A 9,058-nucleotide genomic window follows, 5' to 3' on the forward strand; every position below is an offset into this window, starting at 1 on the left:
AATTTATATTTTTATCTGTTTTTGTATGTTTTAAAACTCTTACACTGGTAAAAGTAGGCTATGCGCCTGCTTTTATCAGGCGCAAGTGTTTGAAGGACATTCGCAGGGCAAGAGATGAGCAAATAGCCCAATCTCTGCCGTGGGAATATCCTTCTCCCTGAGATGCGTGTGATCTCTCAAGCCAGAAACTTGACAGATCGGAAAAGCTGTTTTCTGGCACATGCGCATTGCGCGCCAAAAACTGGCTTTTACGACACCTTCCCGGGTCTGAACACACTCCTTATGGACCCGGGGAGGCCGTGATTTCAAGGCTAGTTCTTTGTATTAATTCTCAGGATGTGGATGTCACTGGCAAGGCAGACATTTATTGTTTATCCCTAGCTGCCCCGAGAAGGTAACTGAGTGGCTTGCCATACCACATCGGTGGGCAGTTAAGACTCAACCACGTTGGTATAGCACTAGATTCACATATAGGTCAGACTAGGTAAGGACAGCAGGTTTTCTTCTCTGCAGAACAGCTTACTGACACCAGCTTTTTATTTCCAGATTTTTAAAACTGAATTCATAGTCTTGGACTGACATGGTAGGATTTGAACACACATTGTCCAGACTATTAGGCCAGGCCTCTGAATTACTAGTCCAGTAACATAACCACTAGACTACTGTACCCATAATGGCAATCATTTCAGATTGGTGGTGCTTTGTGCAAGATCGCAATCCTAATACAGCTTTCTACTGAACAACATCTCAGTTGTCAGAAATGTTTCCTTTAAGCTGTGCGGCCATAGGGCTGCGTAGCTCTCTGGAGCTCCGATGCACTGGCTTTAAATGGGAGTAACACGCATGCATGGTATTTTGAATGGGCCACACAGACCCTTAAAATGGCCGTGCACCCAAAGAAAAATTAAAGGGAACATCGGCTGTCACCCCTCCCATGCAGCAGGAATTAGGCCCTCACCACTCCATAAACAAGAAATCAGACCCAGTTTCCACCCTACAGACCCAATTTCCAGTCTCTTCCCATCACAGAGCAATATTTTGATCAAAGAACCCATCCAGTGTGCAGAATTTCTGGTCTAAGGACTGTTCTCAGCCCCCGCACCAAGACTGAGCTAAATTTTGGCCCTCACCCCTGCTCTCACTGATCCGGTTTTCAGGTCTTAAACCCCCACCCACTGAGCACTGTCATTCCCTCTTTTACAGTAACTCTCTCCCATTCCCAGCCACGACCTTCTGACTTTTTGTGTTTCTTCTCCCCCGATGGCTGGCTATTTCATACTTCAATGATCTGAATTCTCCTTCCGTGGCACTTTCTTTCTGTCCCAGCTTTCCTTTCCCTTCCCCCTATTTTATTATATTTCCTCCTCTCCTTTCCCTGTTTCCATTCCCCCTCCCTTCTCCATTCTTGCCTCCATTCCCCTCATCCACTCCCCCAATGCCACTCCTCAACCCTTTCATCATATCCCTCCCCAACTCTTTATCGGCACCCCACTTCCCCTGCTGCTTCCATTTTTCTCCTCACATTCCCCCCTCTCCATCTCCCACATTGGTTCCATTATACCCCACCTTCTGACTTACAAATGTCAAATTGTTCTTGACCACACATGTGCAATGCCAAGGGAGATCGACTTGTATTATTTAATAATGTAGTTGCAATTGTTTCAGATTCATTAGTTAATAAATCTGCTAAATTAAAATTGAAATATAATCCATAAATTATTTTATTGAAACTAGAAGGGGCTGAAATTGTGATGGCCCCATTCTGCTGGCAGAAGTGAGATGGAGCAAGGCCTAACTGCACCATGCCTGAGGACTCTGACCCTATCCCAAATTGTGGGGTCGAGATCATCAGCGTAGCTGGGGTAGGCTGCCTATGTCTGGCCTATGTAACCAGGCCGAAGTAATTTGAACTTCCATGTGTCCATTCGTGTATGTGTTTTGGCTGCCACTCCGGACCCAAGCTCATTTTTTTCTCCCCCTTTTTACTTATTTTCTCTTTATCCCTCTAGATCCCTTTCTCCTGTTGTCATGTTTCCTTTCATTTATCACCTGTTGTGTACTCAGCCCTCTCAAATCCCTACCCCTACCTTTCAGCACTCTTCGATCTTCCTATTCCCCTGTCCCCATCCCAGGCTTGACTCCCTCTTCGATAGGCCTACAACTTCCCTCTGTGCCTCTCTTGGCATCCTCCAAAGGGCCCATCGAGGCACTCGTCGCTGCCTCCTCACAAGCAGTAACCCCAACTGCCCCATTCTACTGTCTCTCTGACCTATCCACCCAGCCCGCCTGGGGGCTAATCTTTCCAACCTCCTTCCTGTCTCATTCATCCCTCCCAATGCTGAGCCTGTGGACTCTGCCAGCAATCACCGCCCCTATCCACATCCCCCTCCAGAATATTCGTTCATTTATGAACAAGGCCCCTGCCATCCATGAGATTATTATGGATGATTACATTGACATTATGGCCCTGACAGAAATCTGGCTGAGGGGTGATGTCACCTTCTTCCTAAATGAAACCTCCCTGCCTGGCTATACCTTTCACCACTTGCCCCGCCCAAACTGCAGTGATGGCGATGTGGCTCTTATCAACAAATCACACCTTGGTTCGTCCCCCTACTCTGCTAGCATCGTCTCCTCCTTTGAGCATCTCACCTTGTTCCACTCCTCTCGCCTCTCATTTAAAATTCTCGTTCTCTACCGCCCACCCATTTTCTCACCAAGATATCTTCATTGCTCTCCTCCCTCAGCTGCTGCACCGAGCGATTTCTCATCCTCAGTGATTTCAACCTCCACCTTAACTGTCTCTCCTCTGAATTCACCAGCCTCCTATCCTCCATTATTCTCTCCCTCCACCTAAACTCTCCTAACCATATTCACGGCCATCCCCTTGACCTTGCCATCTCAGGTGGCCTCGCTACTCCCATCGTGTCAATCACAGATATGTTAATCTCTAATCTCTTCCTTGCATTGCTCTCCGCCCACATCCTCTTTCCCCCTCCCAAACCCATTATCTTCTGTGTCCGCCATTTGAAAGATCTCTCTCCCAAGTAACTTACAACTGCACTTTCAAATTCCCAACTCTTTAGCCTTTGGCCCTCCATTCACCACGACATTTCGGCAGCTACTGATCTCCTCAATCATACCTTCACCACCCCGTTTGATGCCTTTGTCCCCATTAAAACCCTTACGCTCTCTTGCCATTGTCATTCCCCCTCATCTCCACTCCCTTAAGTCAAAGGGACGCAGACTTGAACGTTTATGGCGGACAACTGGTTTGGCCATTCATCACCAGATCTGGCTGGACCACATAAAGCACTATTGTGTCCTAGTCTCCTCTGCCAAAACTGCTCACTATTTCAGGATCATCGTGGAATGCAAAAATAATCTCATGCTTCTCTTCACTGCAAACCATCTTCTTAAACTCCTCTCCCCTGCCTCCTCCACCCTCACCACCAACAACAAATGCGAGGAGCTCATGGACTTCTTTGGCACTAAGATTGTGACCATCTGTTCAGTTGCCTCTGCCACTCTCCTCACCTCCCCTAGCCCACCGGGGCCAAACTTCTTCAATGTTCCAGCCTGCCCTTGACCTGAACTCGCATCTTCCTCTAGTTTCTCTCCTATCTTTCCTCATGCCCTCTGCAAGCTTATTTTGTCCATGAAACCCACCTTCTGCTGACCACCCAACTTCCCTCCCTGGCCCCCATGTCAGCTGATATTTTTAATGGTTCTCTCTCCTCAGGTACTGTCTCCCTCGCCATTAAATCTGCCATCATCACACCCGCCACAAAAACAACTCTTGTGTCCTCTGCCATTGCAAACTACCATCTCATCTCCAATCTCCCTTTCCTCTCCAAAATCCTCGAATGCGCTGTCGCCTCCTAAATCTGTGCCCATCTTTCCCGGAACTCCATGTTTAACCCCTGCAGTCAGGTTTCCGCCCCTGCCACAGTACTGAAACGGCACTTATCAAAGTCACAAATGACATCCTATGTGACTGTAACAAAGGTAAACTATCGCTCCTCGGCCTTCTCAACCTGTCTGCAGCCTTTGACACGACTGACCACACCATCCTCCTTCAACTGCACGCGCCTGGATCTATTCTTATCCATCCAGTCGTAGCCAGAGAATCACCTACAGAGGCTTCTCTTCCCATTCCCACACCGTTACCTCTGGATCTATCCTTGGCCCCATCCTATTTCTCATCTACATGCTACCGACGACATAATTCAAAACACAATGTCAGTTTCCAAATGTACGCTAATGACATCTAGCTCTCCCTCACCACCACCTCTCTTGACTCCTCCACTGTCTCTAAATTGTCACACTGCTTAGAAACATAGAAACATAGAAAATAGGTGCAGGAGTAGGCCATTTGGCCCTTTTAGCCTGCACCGCCATTCAATTAGTTCATGGCTGAACATGCAACTTCAGTACCCCATTCCTGCTTTCTCGCCATAACCCTTGATCCCCCTAGTAGTAAGGACTTCATCTAACTCCTTTTTGAATATATTTAGTGAATTGGCCTCAACAACTTTCTGTGGTAGAGAATTCCACAGGTTCACCACTCTCTGGGTGAAGAAATTCCTCCGCATCTCGGTCCTAAATGGCTTACCCCTTATCCTCAGACTGTGTCCCCTGGTTCTGGACTTCCCCAACATTGAGAACATTCTTTCTGCATCTAACCTGTCTAACCCCGTCAGAATTTTAAACGTTTCCATGAGGTCCCCTCTCATTCTTCTGAACTCCAGTGAATACAAGCCCAGTTGATCCAGTCTTTCTTGATAGGTCAGTCCCGCCATCCCGGGAATCAGTCTGGTGAACCTTCGCTGCACTCCCTCAATAGCAAGAATGTCCTTCCTCAGGTTAGGAGACCAAAACTGTACACAATACTCCAGGTGTGGCCTCACCAAGGCCCTGTACAACTGTAGCAACACCTCCCTGCCCCTGTACTTGAATCCCCTCGCTATGAAGGCCAACATGCCATTTGCTTTCTTAACCGCCTGCTGTACCTGCATGCCAACCTTCAATGACTGATGTACCATGACACCCAGGTCTCTTTGCACCCCCCCCTTTTCCTAATCTGTCACCATTCAGATAATAGTCTGTCTCTCTGTTTTTACCACCAAAGTGGATAACCTCACATTTATCCACATTATACTTCATCTGCCATGCATTTGCCCACTCACCTAACCTATCCAAGTCGCTCTGCAGCCTCATAGTATCCTCCTCGCAGCTCACATTGCCACCCAACTTAGTGTCATCCGCAAATTTGGAGATACTACATTTAATCCCCTCGTCTAAATCATTAATGTACAGTGTAAACAGCTGGGGCCCCAGCACAGAACCTTGCGGTACCCCACTAGTCACTGCCTGCCATTCTGAAAAGTCCCCATTTGCTTCCTGTCTGACAACCAGTTCTCAATCCATGTCAGCACACTACCCCCAATCCCATGTGCTTTAACTTTGCACATTAATCTCTTGTGTGGGACCTTGTCGAAAGCCTTCTGAAAGTCCAAATATACCACATCAACTGGTTCTCCCTTTTCCACTCTACTGGAAACATCCTCAAAAAATTCCAGAAGATTTGTCAAGCATGATTTCCCTTTCACAAATCCATGCTGACTTGGACCTATCATGTCACCTCTTTCCAAATGAACTGCTATGACATCCTTAATAATTGATTCCATCATTTTACCCACTACCGATGTCAGGCTGACCGGTCTATAATTCCCTGTTATCTCTCTCCCTCTTTTTTTAAATATCCAGCATTGGATGAGCAGAAATTTCCTCCAACGAAATATCGGGAAGGCCAGAATTTTCTTTACCTCGGCGGGTTCGTTGCGGGTGGCAGCCATGTCAGGTCCCGATCCCGCTGCTGGTTCCATCCCGCTGTTGAAACATAACTTACTTTAATGGGGCCTATTAAGTTCGCCCAGTGTGCTACCCAGCCCAATTAGATGAAATGGGTCTGGTGACATCATTCATGATACCTTTTAAACCGGGATCTTTAAAGGGACCATGGCCACATTACATTTGAAGTTTCATCTAACATATTGCTGTCAATGCACTACAGCTTTGGGGTGCTGAAACAACTGACAATGACTGCACAGAGACAGAGGGCTGCACCCCGGTTCTCCTATAATTCCCTCCATATGCATATGAAGTGAGTCAGAGCACATAGCTGGAGCAATGGCCATGGAACTCCCTTCTCAGGTTGACAGATGTGGTTCCCGAGCTGCATGAATCCCGTGGCCACGCAGGGAAATTTTAAAAGTAAGTGAAAAAAGTATCTTAAGTGCCTGTAGACTACCTGATAATCATCTCAATTGGGTCCCATCTCGCTGCCAGTCGGGTCGGCTCGGTGATGACAGACGCACCTGGGGGAAAGGCATTTGGGAACGAGATTACAGCGGGTTCCTGACCTGTTGTCAAAAATAACAACTTTAAGAACATAAGATCATAAGAATTAGGAGTAGGAGCAGGCCTCCTCATCGAGCCTGCTCCGCCATTCAATAAGATCATGGCTCAGGAGCAGCACAGGCCTGCCCACACTGCGATATGTGTGCGCACTAGGTCCATGCAGCAGAGCAGGTCTCCAGCCATTCTGGTTCAACCCTTGCCACTGGATAAAGGCCTAGCTCTGCCAAGCCCATGTGGTGGCTGATTGGCCACCACAAGTTAAAAAAATCCACGCACAGGTATCTTTCACCCCCTCAATTGGAGTTCAGAACTGGAACATCGGGTCCTTCATTGAAACATCTGTGAACTCTTGAGGCAGCAAGTCATCCTCATTCGAGGGACCGCCTATGATGGCTCATTTACGACCTCAAGTCCACTATCCTATCTTATCCCCATATCCCTTGGTTCCCCTAGAGTCCAAAAATCTATCTATCTTAACTGTGAATATACTCAACAAATGAATATCCACAGCCCTCTGGGGCAGAGAATTCCAAAGATTCTCGTGAAGAAGTTCCTCCTCGTCTGAATCTTAAAAGGCCGACCCCTTATCCTAAGACTTTACCCCTTCTGATCTCCAGCCATGGGAAACAATCTCTCAGCATCTATCCTGTCAATCACCCTCAGAATCATATATATTTCAATGAGATCTCCTCTCATTCTTCTAAATTCCAAAGAATCTCGGCCTAATCTACTCAATCTCCTCTCATAGGACAACACTCTTATCACAGAGCTTAGTCTAGTGAACCTTCATTGAACCGCCTCTAAGGCAAGTATATCCTTCCTTACTTAGATAAGGAGACCAAAACTGTATACAGTACTCTAGGTGTGGTCTCACCAAAGCCCTGTACAATTGTAGCAAGACTCTCTTAACCTTATACTTTAGCAGAGGGGTAAACAACCAGGGGGAATAGATTTAAAGTAATTGGTAGGAGGTTAAGAGGGGTTTTGAGTGGAAATTTCTTCACCCAGAGGGTGGTGGGGGTCTGGACCTTACTGCCTGAAAGGGTGGTAGAGGCAGAAACTCTCATCACACTTAAAAAATACTTGGATGTGCACTTAAAGTGCTGTAATCTACAGGGCTACAGACCAAGAGCTGGAAAGTGCGATTAGGCTGGATAGCTCTTGGTCGGCCGACGTGGACACAATGGGCTGAAATGGCCTCCTTCCATGCTGTAAATTTCTATGATTCTATGATTCTATGATTCTACTCTAACCCCCTAGTAATAAAGGCCAACATGCCATTTAATATGAATAAAAAAATAGTACTGGAGAAATTAATGGGACTGAAAGTGGATAAATCCCTGGACCTGATGGCCTACATCCTAGAGTTTTAAAACAAGTGATTATAGTGATAGTGGATGCATTGGTTGTTATCTTCCAAAATTCCATCGATTCTAGAATGGTTCCGCTGATTGGAAGGTAGCAATTGTAACCCCATTATTTAAAAAAGGAGGGAGAGACAAAACGGGGAACTACAGGCCAGTTCGCTTGACATCAGTAGTAGGGAAAATGCTAAAATCTATTATTGAGGACGTGGTAACAGGGCACTTAGAAAATAATAATAGGATTGGGCAGAGTCAACATGGAATTATGAAAGGGAAATCATGTTTGTCAAATCTGTTAGAGTTTTGTGAGGTTGTAACTAGCAGAGTAGATAACTGGGAATCAGTGGATGTGGTGTATTTGGAGTTTCAGAAGGCATTTGATAAGGTGCCACACAACAGATTATTAAACAAAATTATGGCTCATGGGATTGGGTGTAATATGCTAGCATGGATTGAGAATTGGTTAACGGACAGAAAACAAGAGAGTAGGAATAAATTGGTCATTTCGGGTTGGCAGGCTGTAACTAATTGGGTACCGCAAGGATCGGTGCTTGGGCCCCAGTTATTCACAATCAATATCAATTATTTAGATGGGGACTAAACGTTATATATCCAAGTTTGCTAATGATACAAAGCTAGGTGGGAATGCAAGTTGTGAGGAGGATGAAAAGTGGTTTCAGGAGGATATAGACAGGCTAAGTGAGTAGGCAAGAACATGGCAAATGGAATATAATTTTGAGAAATGTGAAGTTATCCACTTTGGTAGGAAAAATAGAAAAGCAGAATATTTTTTAAGTGGTGAGAGATTGGGAAATGTTGGTGTTCAGAAGGACCTGGGTGTCCTTGTACACAAATCACTGAAAGTTAACATACAGATACAACAAGCAATTAGGAAAGCAAATTATATATTGGCCTTTATTTCAAGAGGATTTGAGTATAAGAGTAAAGACGTCTTACTGCAATTACATTTGGCCCTGGTGAGACCGCATCTGGAGTACTGAGTATTGTTTTGGTCTCCTTCCCTAAGGAAGGATTACTTGCCATAGAGGGTGTGCAACAAAGGTTCACCAAACTGATTCCTAGGAAGGGGGATTACCCTATGAGGAGAGATTGAGTAGACTAGGCCTATTTTCTCTAGAGTTTAGAAGAATGAGAGGTGATCTCATTGAAACATACAAAATTCTTACAGGGCTTGACAGGGTAAATGCAGGGAGGATGTTTCCCCTGGCTGTGGAGTCTAAAACCAGAGGCCACAGTCTCAGATTGAGGGA

The sequence above is a fragment of the Pristiophorus japonicus genome, chromosome 5, assembly GCF_044704955.1.
Source record: "Pristiophorus japonicus isolate sPriJap1 chromosome 5, sPriJap1.hap1, whole genome shotgun sequence".
In the NCBI taxonomy this organism is placed as follows: Eukaryota; Metazoa; Chordata; class Chondrichthyes; family Pristiophoridae; genus Pristiophorus; species Pristiophorus japonicus.